General features: G+C 51.2%; 1 protein-coding gene across 2 annotated transcripts in view; it reads right to left on the bottom strand.

The window, feature by feature from the left end:
- The window catches only part of LOC119461041 (plexin-B), a 135,866-nt gene extending 117,307 nt beyond the window's left edge, over positions 1–18,559 (bottom strand). For both annotated transcript variants that reach the window (XM_037722220.2, XM_049672527.1), the window contains exon 1: positions 18,048–18,559. The gene's annotated coding sequence lies outside the window, so the exon portion shown is untranslated. The remainder of the gene's footprint in view (positions 1–18,047) is intronic.
- Positions 18,560–18,808: the final 249 nt, after the last annotated feature.

Below are 18,808 nucleotides of genomic sequence, written 5' to 3'. Positions count from 1 at the left end.
GCCAACGCAATTAAGCCGCTCGCTGCTTTTCCCGCAACCCGAGTATAGTTGCGAGGGGAGAGATACACACTTCGTATAACACCGGTATACATACGCGTATATATAGGCTTCAGCCTCACGCAACTTAATCGACCGGCGTACGCCCCGGAAGCGTCGGCTATAGCTGTCACGTTCGCCGTGCAGCAGCTATAGCCTGTATAGCTATATAGTCAGAGGCCGAGTGCCCCTCGGCCCTCTTTTAAAAGCGAGGAGCGGTGTAGACGTAATTAGCGAGCTCTCAGGTTGCGTCGCGGCGCGGCGGCATGCGGGAGTGTCGCCACGGGGTCGCCGATCCAAGTTCACAAATGTTTTGGCCGGCACGACAAGTCCCCTTTGCGTTCTGCCGAAATGAGTGGTTCAGGTTACCGCTTGCTTTGCAGGTATATGCGCGGGCAACTGTGAGCAGGCCCTCGAGTATAGCCCCCCCCCCCCCCCCCCCGCCCCCCTCGAGCTCCCCTTCGTCATTAATCCTTTGCATGCGCCAAGGGAAGAAGCTTAAAGCCTGATGAAGAGTGTGTCTGCGCGTATACACGCGTGATAACGAAGTGCGGGATTAAAGCGGTCTTAGACACCACGGCGAGTCGCCTCGTTAATGGCTAACTTAAATGCGCGGCATTCAAAACATAAGAAAGGGGGAAAAGCACCAGGAAGCCCGAGGCTTGTTGAGGCAACGAATGAGCTGGCACCTCCGACCGCTCGCGCAGCAGGAGTTTATTGGGGGGATGATCTAGGCGCAGTAGCGGACGTTATAGTTAGCAGACCTGGGGTGCTGCCAAATAAACTAAATTTACTCGCTGTCTAAGCAGGTAAACCTGGAATTAATGAGTGCATCTATAACTTCGGCATGCGAGTGCAAACATCGTTCCAGTTCCACAAACTTGCCCTGCAATACCACTGTGCGTGTGTGTGTGTGTGTGTGTGTGTGTGTGTGTGTGTGTGTGTGTGTGTGTGTGTGTGTGTGTGTGTGTGTGTGTGTGTGTGTGTGTGTGTGTGTGTGTGTGTGTGTGTGTGTGTGTAAGGCTAATATGTCCAACGTAGAACCAATATTGGGCAATGTCGGGCTATACTAGTCCATCGTGGTGCCAACATTAATTAATCTCTGTGTCTGTGTTATCATGGGCTTGTGTTTTCTTTCTACGGGGCCCGAAATAGCGACCTCGTCGAGGCAGTCCGGAGAGCGACAGACACCCTTACATTACTAAATCGACGAAAGTGGTCCTAAAAATGACATTCGTCTAACTTGACGCCAGGTATAAACCGCTCTCACCCGGCGCAGTTAGTAATCTTGTGTCTTTCATTTCTTGACTAGTGGACGTACTTGAAGTATACTCGCCCCGGGAGCGCCCCGGTAACGCTACGCAGCTGTCATAATCACCATCAGTACAGTCGACGAACGCTTTTGGCTTGAGATTATGCAGGGTGAACACCGAACACACTTATCTCTGTGCTGACAGCGAAAGTCCAACAGCCTCGCTTCCTTCGGGACTCTCCCGCGAAATATATTTCGCGCGCTTCAGGGGTGCAGCAAGCGTCAGAGAAAAGTCGCACCTGGTCGCGGAAAGGTACAACGCTGGATTGCGCCTTGCCCCCTTCCTAGAAACACTAAGCGAAAGCAGCGGCTTTTAAACAGCGCCAGTTTTCTGAATAAGCGTGAAGGTGCGCTCAGGACACTCATCACTCGAATGAAGTGCCACGCGGTTTCCCTGAGCATGCCGAGGAGAGACGTTTTGCACGCCACATGAAAGAACAGCGTCTTCAATGCTTTCGTTTGGGCACTTCCAATTTGGGGCCGTACCCCGCCTCGTCTCCATTGGCTCGCCTTCAGATAGCTCTAAATGAAGCTAGACGGTCCCCGTTCGCGGGAACCTTTCTGTACGAGCTTAGAAAAAAAAAATAAATAAGGAGACTGAGGTGAGGAAAGTAACTCGGTGAATATCCCGCATGACGCCATCTTGAACGCCATTTGTGCAAATGTTAGGAACGGGAGAGGAGGACTGATGGGAAAGGGGGTTCCTAGAGCAGAGCGATCCCGCAGGCAGGGAGGGCATTACCGGCCTGCCACGGAAGCGATTACTCACACCGGGGCCGAGAATTACCTGGAGCGCGGGGCAGCCGCACCAGCCGGGGGCCAGCGGCGGGGCTCCACGTGGTCGCTCCGAGCCAAGGCAAGCCACGCCAAGCCCTCGCGATAGATAGGGAAGAGGAAACGCGCGCTCCAGCGGGGAAGGAAAGCGCGCGTTCCACCCACCAGTCAGACAGAGAGAGCGCGCGCGCGGCCGCCGGGAAAAGTGGTATAAACGCGCTTAAAAAACAAACCGCTCCCAAAATGAAGACTGGGGGGGGGGGGGGGGGGGGGGGGACGGCGCTCAGTAAAGTGCCGGGGGGCGGGCGTTTAGAGGGCGCTCTCTGGTGGGGAGAGTCCAGACACGCGAGGTCCCCCTTCTGCGAGGCTTCTTCGTTGATGGAAACGGCGTCGTCGCTTAATTGCGCCCGGTGGTCTTCGGGAAGTGGGCGCACTTACTCCTGAACAGCGCTCCGTCACGAAGGCGACGGTGCGCAGGCGAAGAAGGAGCGCGCGGACGCTGACGGCGCCACAAATGAGCGCCTTCATCACCCGACGAGGCCTTCAGCGCAAACCTTTGCTGATGGTCCGGCAGGAGAGACGCATCAAGCACGGGACGGCGTCTCTCTGCGGTCGCTTTACGGCAGGTACGCGGACAGAAAGAAACCAGAAGATCGGAGATAATTGCGCGCGCCCCCCGGTGGGGTCGCAATGCCGAGCACCCAATCGCTGCCCCTGAGCTCTCTCTCTGTCTCTCTCTCTCTCTCTCTCACACACACACACACACACACACACACACACACACACACACACACACACACACACACACACACACACACACACACACACACACACACACACACACACACACACACACACACACACACACACACACACACACACACACACACACACACACACACACACACACACACACATATAAATAAATAATAAATAAATAAATAATAAATAAATAAATAAATAATAATAATAAATAAATAAATAAATAAAGGGGGGAGGGTAACAGAGCATCCACACGAGCAAACGTAATAGGACATCTGTCGCAAATGAACGGCGACCGACCGTAGCAAGAATTCAGCTCCAACTTTGTAAACAACTGCCCAATACCGGCTCCAACGGCTCGGAACTTCGCCGATTGACAAAGCTACCTCATACTACCGCGGAGAGCAGCGTGAGAGACTGCTTGAGAACAGAACAAGACAAGACCGCACACGCCACGTCGTTCTGTCCTCATCTTGCAGTTCATTCTTCTACTAGTTCTTTCTTTCTTTTTATATTTTTCGGTGTTTTATGTTATCACGCTCATTGCGCACCGAGATACGGCGTGCACCTGGAGATAGGCTATCGATAGACGTACAAGCTGGAGTGGCAAAATAATTAAGCGGTTAGGCCAAAGATAATGGGAACCGCTTCAGCGTAACACATAAGGGTGGCATATGCGCGCGAGATATTTGAAAGTCTTAAGCCCTGAAAATTCATTGTGACGCGCTGGAAATACATGGAAAGTCTTGGAAGCTATGGGGCGTTTCAGCTTCGCGACAACAGATTTTGCGCGAACCTGCAGCTGCAGCGCTGAAAGAGTGAAAGGTCAGGCAGAGGTGATTCGATATTGCCTGGTCGCAGCGGCGCATGTTTCCAGCCGACGTCTGCTCCCTCAAGAAAAAGAAAAAGCTGATCAAGCAGAAAATCCTGGCTTCGTAGCAAGCATGGGCGATATATTTTTCCCCCAGTAACTAACCTTTCTCAGAACCGAAAGAAAGAAAGAAAAATAAGAACAAAACACGCACACACCAAGCAGAATTGCTGAGGAAATTGGAATTTTCGTAAAGTGGGGCAAAGCCGCGACATGAAAAAAAAAAAAAAAAAAGGTTGAACGCGAATATATATATATTGGCAGCGTCCGGTAGACAGCGCATCGAACGCTATTGGGTTGGCGGGCACGTGGCGATCGAAGACTAATTATTGGGGAACAAGATTTGCGGCGACATGTCCGCCCTCGTTAATAAAACGACAAAAAAAAGAAATCGTGACGAAAGCAAGGCGGTGAAGAAATTTTAAAAACAAGGGAACGAAGAGCACAGGATATGGCAAGCCTTGGCACAAGACATGGCGGCTGATTGAAAACAAAGAGGGCAACGCAGGGGAGCAATTTTAGAAGGACGGGACGGCATTCCTCGTTTGCTCGCATATTTTCATTTCCTCTCTCTCTCTTTATCCTTTTCCCCGCTCTTTAGCCAGCCAATCGTTTTTCGTACTCTGGCGAGACCGTCAGCTACTGTGCTACACTCCCTTCATTCGTTTACATTTTGCGATCCCTGCCAAAGTCGCGCATACGTTTGTCCTTTCTGCCTCCTTCAATTGTTACCACAGAAAAGCGGGCTTTAAGAAAGAAAGGGAAATGTAAAAGTAGAATGAAAGAACTAACGAATAAGAAGCGCATCGTGTACGTATTATATATGCACAAGAATACGGACCCTCGCGTCAGTGAAGAGGTGCGCACGCGTATGTATAATTCCTCAACTTTTCTGTTTTTCGTTTTTGTTCTGTTTGAAGTGAAAACTGCGGTAGATGAAACAAGGAGTGAAAGAGAGTGAAACGTTACAAAAGGGCGAGGGATAGCGGTGGTGTTCGATTGGTCTTCGCGTTTCATTCTATTGCGTCTCGCTGCCCGCAGCCGTGTGTCTCGAGCTTTGAAAGGGTTTTCCCTAAAAACGAACCGACGCGCACAGTAGTCTCCATTCTGCCGGCGGACAGCGCTATGCAGTGAAGCGAAAGCCATGCGTCGAGTCGGCGCCAACCTGAACAGAGAATCAGAAGCAGCCATCCGCAAGCAGGTTTTTCCCACGCACCGACTTGCCCTAACCAACATGGCCGACATCTTGCTAATGAGCTCTCGCGAAGCTATCAGATACGTGGTTCCAAAACTTGGATGGTGCAAGAAACGAAGGACAACCGGGGCCATATGACGGCAGCATTAGTTCGCACGGTGGCTCCCTTATTTACGACTTCAGCCTGCAGGTCTGCTATTTCGGTTATAGGTCGGTCGTGGTGCATGCTTGCCGGTTTTGCATTCGGTCAAAATTTGGCGCTGAGCCGTGCTCCCTGAAGGGCTGCAGAAGATAGCGTCAACCCTTTCCCTTTCCTCACGAACCACTTACTACTCGGTCAAAACATATTTACGAAGGAACAAGAGGCGCACAATCGGCCGGCGAGCCTGCCTTTCTTTCTCTCAAACACGCAGCCTGTTCTCGTTACTGATTGGCGGACACGAGCCCTATACTCATAGCTAACAGCAACTGCACGATGTCGATATACGCGGCATAGGAGATCGAGTGTGGGTCGAGGAGTACACGGCGATAAGAGAGGAGGAGTAGGAGGATATCTGAGAAATCTGCCCACCGGAACCGATACAGTCGCATGGCCGCGTCGAAACCGACGAGCGACCGTTCTTGCCTCTTCACCAGCGTCCCGCCGTCTTCACATTCGACTCCTCCTCGCCACCTTTTCTCGCTTCACTCGCGCCTCCGTTTGTTGCGTTCACTGATGTCGGTTTCGGCTCGCGCTCTTTGCCGGTAGCGTCACTTCGTTTCATCCGCCGCCGATCTTCGGTGAGTTGGGTTGAGTATCGATAAATACAAAGAAAAGGGAAGAGAAAAGAAGAGGGGCGGAGCGGAAAGGAGGAAAAGCGTGCGAGACTCGGTTCGCGGCCCGCATGGCCGTTCAGGTGTGCGAGGCAAGTTCCTTAGCCGCGGCCACTGTAGCGGACACCGCGGCGCAGAGCGCGAGTTAAGTCTCGGGGGAAAGAAGGGGGCTGAGGAGGTGAGCACCGGGGGATTGCAGGGCGATGGAGGCGGGTGTTTCGGAGAGGTGTGTGTGTGTGTGCGCGCGCGCCGTTCCAATCTGCTGGTTCGGAAAGCAACACCCCCCGCTGCCGCTTCGGACGCGTTCTCGGGGAATTAGCGACCGCCGAGCAGAAAGGAGAGGGAGGAGGGTGATGGATCTGAAGGTGAAGACGGGACGTCGGGCACGCTGGGCGGCTTCAAACGCCGGAAAGAGAGAGTGATGGCTGCAAAACAATGGCCGCCGCCACCACTCGCTGATTCGTTTCTTCCTGTCTCTTAAATGAGGAAGGCGGTAACGAGTAAAGTTCAGAGCCGCAATTGTCCTGCGTGCTTCGCTTTGCCCCCTGCTTTGTATACGCTCTTCTTTTTCTTTCTGTCTTGTTGCGGCGTTTTGCACTCTATATATACGGATATGGCGCGCTGGCGATCTCTAGATATTTCACGACCCTTATATCAGCTTCTGGCCCGTCTTATCAGATTGTTTAATACACGAGAGGCTATCATCAGGTTGTCGAATTGTAACTCAAATCCGACAGCCCATCATGGAACGTGTTCTGACGCCGAATAAATACAGGCTAGGATCCAGGGTCAGACTGGAGCGCGTCACTGAACCTGACGAGCGCACGCCGTGAAATAGCCGCGCCCCTGTGCGGTCAACTCGATGTTGTCACTGCGACGCGACAATAACCTTCGTACTGGATCATACTTCAGCGTCCCAACTTAATAACGCTTACCGGAAGAGCGATCGCTATCTTGCTGTCTCTCCCATCAACAGCCACACTAAACCACGCGTGAAAGCCGCTGTTCTGACCTTCCTTCGCAACGCGTGAGCGACGTCCCATTTAACTATAGGTGTCATCGAGGTGACGTTCCCAGATGTGCTACCAAACTAGTTACAAATGTGGGTTTCTGGGTGTAGGCCCAGAGATCGCAGCGACGTTCCTCAGATCCGCATACGAAAGAAGCACGAGCGTCGCCTCCAAGAAAAAAAAAAGATCATGTCTAAAAAAAGGCCCGACCACGCCCACGTAACTACACCCTGCGCTCCTCCAACCCGCTACGCGAGCAGCTAATCTGAAATGCGAGCGATAACCTATACACGCCTGGGGCACAGCATAGCGTGGAGCGCGTCGTCGCACAAAACGGTCGTCGCCCGCTTGCACGACTGGCCAAGATTCACACCACGTCGGCAAGGAGAGAGAAGAAGAAAAAGAAACGCCAACAGCATCGGCGCGCCCGAAAGGCGACGGCTGCGAAGCAGCAGCAACAGCGATTGATGAACGACTTCCGCCGGGCCGGTCGCGAGCCGCGTAAAAGAAGTGTCGAGCGCGCGATGTGACGACCTCGGTCCTCTCGCCGCCATAGCGCCGTCGCGGCAGAGCGGTTCGGCCGTCTTATAGACCGACTCCCTCAAGAAATAAACAGACCAGCAGAAGACGTCGCGTTATAAGCAACGAGTAAAAGTAAGAAAAGGCATATCGTCACCAAAAGCCATGGAATTGACTGAGCGCGCAAAGGAGACGGCGAGAGAACCAACCGAGAGTCTCGACGCTCGGCTTATCGGAACCGCCGCCGACGTGCCACTCTGCTCGGCGCCCTCTATTTCCTCCTCTCTCACACTCCTCCCACTGATTCGCGCGAGCGTAGAAAAGACCGCTGCGTCGGAGGGGGCGACTGGGTTCGGGCGGCCGAGGTCAACGCCTCGACCCCGACGACTACAACGAGACCGGGTATGGCCCCGGGCCATGGATTCGGCGCGCGCTGCTGCTCTCGTCCGAGAGAGAGCCCGATTGAGTGCCAGAGGTTGAGGACAGGGCCACTCGCTTCGCTTTTACCGTTCGAACACGAGGCTGCGACCTTCGTGCGACGATACATTTTTTTTATCCGTCTGCTGCCCTGGAGAGGGGAGTGCCAGTAGTCGGCCAGCGCCAGCAAACCTAACTTACCGGCGCCGAGTATAAGCGCCTGCTTCCTCAAGAGTGTGTTCGCCTTCTTAAAACCTCCGGCCCTATACAGAATGAACCCACTTCCGGGTTCTCCTTTCAGATTTTATTGATTGATTTGATTCTCTGCAAACGCACTACACGTTTACGATGCTTGCGCTAAGTAGAGACGCCGATAATGTGTGTAGTTTACCGCTGGGAAGAACAGATAAAACGAATGTATGAATGAAGTTGCTCTCGTGCGCCAACGAGAGAAACCGCGACAAGCCCACAACTGTTTCCTGGTCACCTCGCGACGCCAAGTGGCTGCTGGTTATACCGGATAATTTATGCCTCCTACTCGTTTCATTCCCCCATTAAGCACACATCTCCCCTTGCGAGAGTTTAATGCGAAACTTTCGTGCGTGCACGACACGAATGAGACAGAAAACTCGGGAGAGAAGAAAACCTCGCACACCCAAGAACCTCGTTGCTTTCGTCGGACACAGGGCTCCCCCCCTCACGCGTTCCAACTATTTCGTCGTCGCCCCTTGATTTACCCTTGACACGCCACTCGAACCTTAAAAAAAAAATGCATTGCGTACTTTCGCTCGGGAACTACCATGCCGCTCTGAAAATGACTAGTCTCGTGCGAACTCTGTCATGAAATAAATAAATAAAAAAAGTGAGTTTTCCTTTGTTGTTACGCTCATTTCTTATCTTCTCTCTTTTCGGGCCTCACTGCCTTGTTGCATAATACGAAGGCGAAGTGTGGCTATTGAGCGTGCCGTGGTGAGAGCCAGCCTGTTACTCCGCAGTGACGAAACGTTACTCAATCTGGTAACGAACGGTGCTCTCCTCGGAGTTTTTTTTATTTATTTGTTCTTTTCTTTCGGAGCGCGAAGGCCGTCAGCCGCGACCGATCGACGCTTACCCTTCTCCGGCGTATTTCTCTCGCCTTGTCTTTTTAGTTATCTTTCTCGTTTCTGTGCACTTTGTCATTGTTTTCGTTCGGGGAATCGCTCATTTATACCGCTGTTACAAATAGCAGCACTCTGCCTTCTCGTGCGTACCATTCACAGCCTTCGCGCTGCCACCCACCAACCTATACACGCACGCACGTACGCCCACGCATTTTTTCTAAACCCATTTCTCGGTCTCTTCGCATTGTGTCATCCAGAGAGCGCAGAATATGCCAGCCCCTGTACCTTGCGAAACCCGCAGCTTGTTTCGAAATCGCCCCGAAGTGAAGTTGAATGAAGTTTGAACTCCGAGAGGTACCGCGCTCGGAGGGGACCGCACCGCAGAGCAGCTGTTCGAAATGCCTCGCTTCGCCAAACGCGCGTTCTTTGGTTTCTACTGGAATGTGTCCTCCGCTCAGTGTTCACCAATAAACTAAACAAAAAAAAAAATGAGAGCGAACAGCGATTGCGTCAGGTTTGGTCACACGAAGCTTGGTTCTCGAGCACAGCGAGCATGCTGCAGTTCAATACACTCGCACAACTTTTTTTTTTTTTTTTTTTTTTCGGTGCGTCGTCTGCTTCTGTCCCGAACAGAAGGCACATTACAGGTTGTTCGATTGTTAGAATGTACTCGTAGAGTTTTTTTTTTTTTTTTTGTGCGCAATTTTCTTACTACAACGCCTGCAAACTCCTGCGAATACACAACACAATAAGGTCGACAAGACGGCTTTGCAACAACGTTATGCGTACGAAATGAAGACAAAAGGGCCCATTAGAAGCTTAACGTGCAGCGTAATTAAATCTTAAGATAAAAAAAAAGAAACGCGGACGCAACAAATGATAGCGAGGGTGCAAAACTTGATGCTAAAGTTCACTGTGAAGCACTTGTTACTGAACACTCGGAAACGTTCATTATGAATAATATGGCGCGAGAAAGATGGCCGAGCAGGACAACATTCGCTCAACAATCATCGTGTTTTTAGACTCTCCAGCGCTGCCTTCTTCACAGTAAAGTTCAACCAACTTTCCCAGTTCACCGTTTTGGCGCACATGAAAACTTTTTCTAGTGCGCAAATACAACGACAAACGCGATACATACAAAGGAATAGGACGCACAGACAAAAGGAGCTGCTTTTGTCGAGGAGGGCACATATGTAACAGACATGATAACTCGCGACAGTGGACGCGATTTTTCTTTTTAGGACTATAGCGTCGAGTAAGAAGCCAGCAGACACAGACAACAACAATATAACCGCTAAAGGCTCGAGGGCACTTCCTAAAAAAAAAAAAGCGAGACACAAGCAACTGTACGGCGTGTTATCTCCAGTTTAGGGGTGCGCACAAATCCCCGCTTAAGTAAAAGAAAAAAAAAAAGAAAAATGCTTCCCGGATGGTTGAAATTAACGACGACCCGCTCGTTCACAAATGAAAGAAAAAAAAGAAGAAAGCGGGGAAAATTAGCGAGTGTTTTCTCGCCTCAAGTGCAGGAAAGAGGTCACACGTCCAGGCTGTGTATATACTTTATATATACGTTTATACTAAGAATTCATTTTCGTTATACACAACGGCGCCGCGCTACAGGACACCAAGAGGCTCCAGACCCACACCCCATCCCCTTCGAGGGAGCAGCTATATAGCAGCAGCGGTGGGAGCGATAACGCCGAAACGTCACGCTTACTGCGCGCATGAAAAGGGCTTCGCGGACGACGACGACGACGATGCGTTCGCAATAAAAAAGCTAGTCACGCTAGACGCGCTGAGAAGAGAGGCGTTCGTTTGAAAAATGAGCGCCACGCAGCGTCATTAATCTCGGCAACAGAGGCGCCCCCAGCGCCCACTTGCGGCGGTCAGCGACCAACGCACGCACACACGGTCACTGCCGCGCAGGAGCGCTGGATGATAATACGCGGCACAGAAGATGGCGAGCTGCTCCCGAGATCCCGGCTCCAGATTCGGGAAATAATTTGCTGCCCCCCCTCTCATATTTGTCCGTATACTAAGACTACCTGCACCGGGGCCGGTCCATCACTGTTATTATACGCGTTACACTGCAGCGTTTGCCGCCGCTGTATGTAGCTAACCCCATCAGACAACGAACTAACTGCCGGCGCCGCGCCGTGTCACGGCGCGACGATTGTTGGAGACAATCGCTGATCTCCGCTACAAATTTGATCACAAGAAGGTCGAACCTTCTTCTGCAGTGCTGTCTGCGAAGAGAGAAAACGGTGGGCCCACGTTTGTTTGTTTGTTCGTCTCGCAGCGCCGTACGTGGTTTTGATGCTGCACTCGCATACATATAAGTGCGTTTCCTTGTGCGCGTATGTATACTTGCTTTTCTGTTTCCTCGCGCTCGGCGATCTCGTCTCGTGACGGGATCCCTCGTGCTGTGAGAATCGTTATATACGACCGGAGAAAATCAGAGGGTCACAGAACAAATAACATGGCGCGTATTTCTTTTGCTGTCTTTTATCCGGTTATGCGTATAAAGCCGGGCACTTATAAGCCCCCGTCGCTCCTTTCGTTCCAGCGGTGACTCTGGGTCGACCGGCACGCGGGTGCTCCTAAACTGCGGATGGTTACCACTCTGCTGCGCATGCTCTGTCATTGATGACGCGTTTTCTGCAGCATCCTCTGTAATCACGGAGTGCACGGCGGGCCAGCGACGCGACTTCGTCGTCGGCGAGGCTATTAATCCCGGCGGCGGCCAATTGTAACGGCACACACGCCGAAGCCAAGTCACAAAGAAGAAGGGCAGTGAGATTTCGTGCGTGGTGGTGACCCGCGAGGGTTAGGTAACGAGGGACGGTCGCGCCGCGAATTGCCTACGAAATGCCCGTATATACATACACATATACGTATAAGCACGAGCCCCGCAGACGTGGAACGGTTTCCGGATACCGAACGCACCACTTTGCGCGCAAACGTCTTTTCGGCCGTGTATAATTAGGCGTACAAAGCGAGATGCGCGCGACCTGTTATTCAACGTGAGCGTGTCTTGAGTCACTGCCTATATGTGCACTGCCACCCGCATTACGAAACTCGTTGTCAAGCGGTTACTTTTCTTTTCGGTCGTATAGTGTGCAAACATGTTGCGCTTTTTGAAAGGTGGCAAGCTGTAGGGAATTTTAGAAGCACAGCGGACGCGTGGCATAACTTAGCGTATCGCCAATAAACAGGGTGGGCAGCTCTATACTGCGCCTTCGAGAGCACTGAAACTCTTGTACGCAGAGCCGACAGCGAGCCACTAACATTGCGGGCCTGCATGTCCAGCTGCTGTTCCTAAAAACTCCCTGCTGGACTCTGGCGAGTATAGTCGCCCACTGTGATCGCCAAATACCGCTCATATGATTTCGTCAAGCTGCGTATAAACTACGCAGTGAATTCGTCGAGGCAGTGGCTGTGAAAATGAAATCGATCTGCTGCGAACACCGTTATACGACTGGCCGTATAATGCAAGAAAAAGGGAAAAAAAAAAGCATCGCGAAACTATGTCTTGCCGAAGTATAGTTGCAGAGTGTTAGTACAGAATGACATTATCTTGTTAGGTGGCTCAGACATTCAACTCCTTCGAACTGTCTCTCGATCTTGTGCCGTTTCTGCGCTGCTTCCTTCCTAAGTACAATGTACCAGTCCAACAGCAAACTCACTTGAAGAGCGACAACCGTCGGTATAGCAGCAACTCATTACCGCTGCCACCGCTTTTCCTCGCCCTCAAGACACGGAAAGGAAGCTCTCGCGAGGCCTCCTGATCGTTTCCACACATCGCCCAATCTGCTGCCACTACGAGCAGCCGTTCAGGCAATACCAGAAGCAGGCGCGAGAACGGTTTTGTTTTCAGAACACGCGGCCGGACGATGTCCCCCTCCTCAGAGCTCTCTCTCTTATCGCACAGCTCTTCGTCACAGAGAAAGGAAGAAGTCGTACAGCAGCGGCAGCAATAGGAAGCGAACACTCCTCGCGTAACGAACGGGCTCCAAGGACGCGGCGTGCAGCAAAGACACGCTTGCGCCGCTGCAGCAACAGCAGCAGCCGTGGGGTCAGCCTTGGAGGAGGAAGAATGAAAACGCGCACAAGGCACTGCAAGAGAGAGGCGCCGGGCACATTGGGAAGAAGAGTGCGTGCTCTGCGTGACCTCGGCCGAGGAGATGACGGGGGGAGAACCACGAGGAAGAAGAAGAAGAAGCCAGTAACAGCCCAGCACACACAGCGCGCGGTTTGCGGCAGGCCGCCATTAGCGCCTAGCTTCACCCCCCCCCCCCCCCCTAAAAAAAAAAAGAAGAAAAAGAAAGAAGTAAAAGAATTCGCGCCGGGTCTGCGGATCTCTCCCACCGCCGCGAAATGCCCGTCGGTCGCTCGCTGGCCGCCCGCATGTTGAGCGCGTCCGTCCACCGGTCGTAAAGACGCTCATCACGAGCGAAGCGCACGGAACTCACGCTTGTACACAACAATCGCAAGCATATCTCTCGCGCGGCACACCGTAAAAACAGCTTGCCTGCCCCCCGACTATGCTCTATCAACGCGAGGAACAAATTACCGGAATTAGTTTCAGCACGCCTGCGCGTGTATATGCGCGCCCAGGGACGGACACGGGGAGACAAAATATATGCGCGCCGGCGGCAGAGGCGTCCGTGCGTGGATAGCACCTTTTTTTGCGGCGTGCACGGTAGGTATAGACGCGAGAGAGCGGGAGTCAGGGAGAACGGACGCAGAGACCGGATTTCGGTTGGTTGCCGGCGCGCAGCGCTCCAGGCTTCGGAAGCGGCCACGCGTTGTCGGTCGGGGCATCTGTAACTTCGGCGATAATGTGAGCGAGGGTATTTTTAGGCGCGAATTGTAACCAACCCTGCCCCGTTGCAGGACCCTGGGGGAAGCTTTGAAATGATTTATACGCATGCCGCGCTCGGGGAGGGTCTTTCACCGCGGGCACGGAGAAAAAAATCTCGTCGCTCGCAGTTTCTGCGTTCGATTAGGATAGCCTCGCGTGCTCCCGTGTTGATGCCGTACACGTAAGGGCTTGTTGGTCAGGGGCTAGTTCAGAACCGCTGGGATGGCGAAAAGGTTTTTTGAAGGATTAACGTATTTGCATTTAAGCGTAGCTGCGAACGTGTTTACAAATGTATCAATGTGGTCACTGGAATCTAAACATCCGCGCCCCAGTTGGATTTGTGCAATCATCACCGTTACGGGCCACACAAATCCGCTTATCGTTCATTCGGGACATTCAATTGTATGTATGTTTTCACCCTAATGCGTACATTAGTGTTTGATGGATGTGCGTGGAATCCACCACCTGTAGTTGGCTCTGCCAGGAATGAGAGCTACTCAATCTAAGACCTGCGGGCTACTAAGACCTGCGAGGCTACGGAACGATCAGACAGACAGTTTATAAGCGTTGGATCATGGACTGCAAGTTTACTAAGCCGCTATAGCAATTTCTACACAAGGAGGGTTTCTACAATATTACTTAAATACACATCTATGCCGTAGCTCAACTGTATGAAAAAAAAAAAGTGTCGGGTAATCATCTAAACAAATTACGAACTTTAATGAAACAGAGGGACTAGTTAAACAAGGTGGGTTTAGTGGTGAAAACTTGCGGAGGAAATCACTCAACAATGTCGCCGAACAAATAAATCACACCGAAAAAAAGGATACCAAGGAAATATAACATTAAACCTACGCTACGCAAACCGCGAAACGTCAGTGTGAACTCGGGAACTAGCGCGCATTAAAGAAACACTTGATTTCTAATCAATAACTCGAGACTGAGCGCGAAGCGCGGTCACAGTTACAACTTTTGTGCACGTGCTACGAGAAACGGTAAAAAAACGAAAAAAAAAAAAAACAACGATATCGTTGAAGAAATTATATTCCCTTTAACGCGGCTCGGTCCTTCTCTCGGATAACAGATACATGCAGGTATCTGGAGAACAGAGAAACTGCCCCGGAGCTAGTTTATACGAAGCCGAAGCGAGAGTTTTCGTTTCTTTTCCAGTCCGTAAATGTTGGGAGCTTGGCGGCGGTTTTTGAGACAAAGCGGTCTGTATGCCCACGGGTATATGAAGACTCGACCGAGCTTTCTTCCCGGCTTCTGTGAAAAAGTTAAAATGTTCCAGGGCGGTGAATCGGACACCGCGGCCCTTTTCCTGGGTAACCTTATGCAATACTTGAACATTTGCTGGCAGCCTCACCAAGGCATATTGATAATAATAATAACTGTGCTGTGCCCGTTTTTTTTTTTCTATCTGTCGGGAATTATTTTTCGCCGTTGCTTGCCTCAAAAATTAAATATACATGCACTGGCCCAGGCAAACCGTCTTCATTGAAAAAATTAAAATCACGGGACACTGTTGAAAAACCACGCTCCGAGCCCTGTTGAAAAAACCTCCTGTTGTGCTCGTATCGCTATAATGTTCAAAACGGCACATTGAACACGTAGTTTGACGTCGCGTACACCTTCATGTGCCAGCATAACCGGTGGCAATAACAAATCCAGATTAGCACCTATTACATATACCCGCTCATTCCAGTAATACAGCCTTACATCTCTCCTCCACGAGTTTTCTAGCATTACCAGGGCGTTCTAAAACTGCCCGTATACTGAAACACATAAAGGCGATAAACAGAATGACGTTTTCGGTACCAGCTGACACTAAGTTAGCGTAACGCTCACCGGTCTTGGGCACAACCTCCCCGCCCGTCGCTTTGAGCGCATTACCAGCTGATGCTACTTCTTTATAGTATACGACAACATGTTCTTAAACCCCTGCACTGCCTCGCAATCTCTAGGGGTTCGAGCACCGAATGTCCGAAGGCAGCACTCGTTACCAAAACGCCGTCCTACATGTCCGATCACGCAAGCGGAGTCTGTGCGGAAGTATCCAATAGCGTGCGAGAGCCCACGGTCGGTCTATTTATTTCTTTTTTTTCTCGCATAGCATGTTCTTACACGTCCATGCTTGTTTCGGGTACGTCTAGCTAGTAGCAGCCGTGGCTGTTGTTATTATGTATTTTTTATCATTGTTTATTGATACTCAGTTTCTTTCCTATTATCGCTGACGGCGCCGTTTTACCAAGGTGGTTTCGATCGCAGGTCCGGCTAAAAAAAAAAAAAAAAAAAAGCAGAAAGAAACCGCCGATTATGGGCATCTGAAGAAGTGTAACAGTTAAGTAACGACGAACGCAAATTCGGAGGAAAGCGACAGAAAAAAATATACGCCAGTTTGCCTAACTTTGTGCGTTTTTTCACAACGGCGCTGTTTTTCTATGGTATTTCCGTCCTAGTGTGGGCGTTTATTACGCACATCTTCTTCATCTGTATGTTATCATCATTATCATCCTCACACGTTTACCTATCCTCGCCTGTATATGTGATCGTCATCATCGCCTGTGTGCTGCGCTGATTCGCTGACGAGCTCCCGGGCCTAATAAACGTCGTCTCAACCGAGACGTCCCACTATATACACGCAGGCAGAGGACACGCGGGGACCATAAATCAACCCTTTTGAGGCATCGTTAGACATTTTGTATCGTTCCCGGAAAAGTATCTCGCACAACGTTAATATTTTTTTCGCGTCAAGCTGTTTTCCTACGAGGACATAACGACAATGCTTTGTCCTGTGTTCCGCTGGGACGTTAAAAAAAGCGTTTTAAAATAACGGGGCAATGAACGCATTATCGAGATTCCTGCTTTCTGAAAGAAAATAAAATGTAATGTACGCGAAAAGACAAAAGGGGGAACAGTGCCGTGTTTCATTGCGTTTTATCCGGTCACGCTCGTTTCCATGGTTACGCGTTAATCAAGGAAACGAAACGCAGTAGGGACCTTTCGTTAATCTTCCTCATCTCAACATCGCAAAGACTGCAAGGAGCGGCAGCGCGAAAACGTCCGCGTGGTTAACAACACGTGTAAACAACGCTAAGCTCCGGTTGTTCGTTGGGAAAGCCGAGCTTAAAATTTTTCGCCTGCCGTCCAGTCCGAAGACCGCCAGGAAATCCTCAACGCGATATATTTACGAGAAGGCGCAAGAACCCTGAATGAGAAACAGTGCAAGCCCTCGGAGACTGCGACGCAACAGCGCAGCTGGAATTTTTTTCAGTCACTATACTAATGAACCGTGTTTTCAAAATGTTAAACCTTTGCTGTCCTGCGCGTTGCTTCCTGTTACTAGGGAGATTAAAAACGCGCTCGACTGGCGTTGTTTATCTAGCTGCAGAAAACTGCAGCTGCAGGCAAGCAGTATTCTGATTCGTTCTGGTATTCATCAACGTTTCGTTCTCGTAACGTGCGTCAGAACTTTTTTAACGGAAAAAAGAAGTAAGAAAGGCTGAGTTTTCAAAACGACCATATGGTTTCGCAAAATCGTTTACCATCCTTAATCGCGTTTATACGCATCTAACGTAATTAAACTATTTTGAGCGTTCTCCACTGATGTATACTTCTGGCCGCCGTCGAAAACATTGTGACACACACTATATATATATATAAGCAATTCAGCGGCGAGTAAGATGTCTCGAATGAACTTCCTCGCTATGCATGGTATGAGCGCCCAACAACCTTGCCGGCGTCGGAACGGTCATTCGAGGATGTAATTTGCATCTCGCAACCGCCGCTGAATCACGAAAACGCGACGACGACGTCGCGTCATGAATTCCGCCGGGGAATACACGCGGCCTCATTTGAATCTCAAAACGCTATGCGCTACCAGAGACGCGCGGTGGGGTTTCCCACAAGGCTGGACGAGATTCCACACCTGGGTTTACGCGTCTCGGTAAAGACTTGCTACAGTAACAGTTAAGCGCGGCACGTTTCTATGCTCTTTTTCCAGTCAGAAGCGAGAACTGTTTTTCTTCAGCTATGTCGACCGAATTACGGCAGCGAATTTTTTTTTTTTCTCGATTAATCCAGAAGTTTTGCGCAAGCGAGGACTGCTGTCGCGTTAGAAACACGACGGACTGTTAGTGCAGCGCTTTCAATCGTGCTACTGTAACGGATGCTGTTGAGACTCAGTTGAGTCGTACACTGATAAAACCGTAGTTGACAAGTGTACAGGCCTGTTTACCGACTTTGGGTAATGCGGCGGTGTTGGCATAAAGACACTAGCCAAGGTTCAGAAGCATAAGGTCCGCCGGGTGCCATCACCGCAACAGATGTTGCTTCCACCAGCTCGCGCGCGGAGCAAGTGAAGTTCGTACTCACCGACAAAGTTCAAATCCGGGGCCGGCTGCTATCTTCAAAACGAGATCCCACGCGGAGTTCGCAGCACTACACCGAACACCGACGAACGCGATGTTCGTCACGCGAAAGCCCAGACGGAGCGGGGTCACCACAGTGCTGTTCGCTCTCAGAGACGAACCACAGACTCGCGCACAAGAAGCAACACGTTCCAAGCAGGGGAAAAAATCCCGATCGTGGTCAAAAAAATATCCTCGTCGAACGAAGACCACGCAGCACACACACGGAGGAGGCAGCAGTACTCGCTGAGAATCCAACAGGTGGGAGGGAATCCGGGATTTTTTTTTTTTTTTTCGGTCAACCGAATGTCTTCGTCGGGGAGCGAGTACGGTACGACGACGTCGACGACTTCAACGCGCACGACTTGAAATCACAACACGACCTAAGCCGGAGGAACGACTCGAACACCCGACCGGTCTCCACGCGCGCCGGCGAGAAACTGGCAAGCGCGGTCGCGACTCGTTGCCGGCTCGGCGCATCTGCCGAGCGCGGGCCGAGAGGCGAGGAGGTGGTTTCCCTAGGCGTCCCCTCCCTAGATTCCCCAGTCGCGAGACTGGATTCCCCAGGGTACAACTCGCGGGTCTGTGGCGTCCCCAGGCGTTCCCTAGGATTGGTTCCGGTTGGGCGCGGAGCCTTGGGCGGGACGCTTCGTGGAGTTCTTCTTTTCCTTCGTTTACTCTCTTTTATTTGGTTCGGTCCTTCGCTCATTCTCATTACTTCCGAAG

The sequence above is a fragment of the Dermacentor silvarum genome, chromosome 8 (genome assembly GCF_013339745.2).
Source record: "Dermacentor silvarum isolate Dsil-2018 chromosome 8, BIME_Dsil_1.4, whole genome shotgun sequence".
NCBI lineage: Eukaryota > Metazoa > Arthropoda > Arachnida > Ixodida > Ixodidae > Dermacentor > Dermacentor silvarum.
Note: the sequence above shows the minus strand (reverse complement) of the source record. Positions and strands in the feature narration are given on the sequence as shown.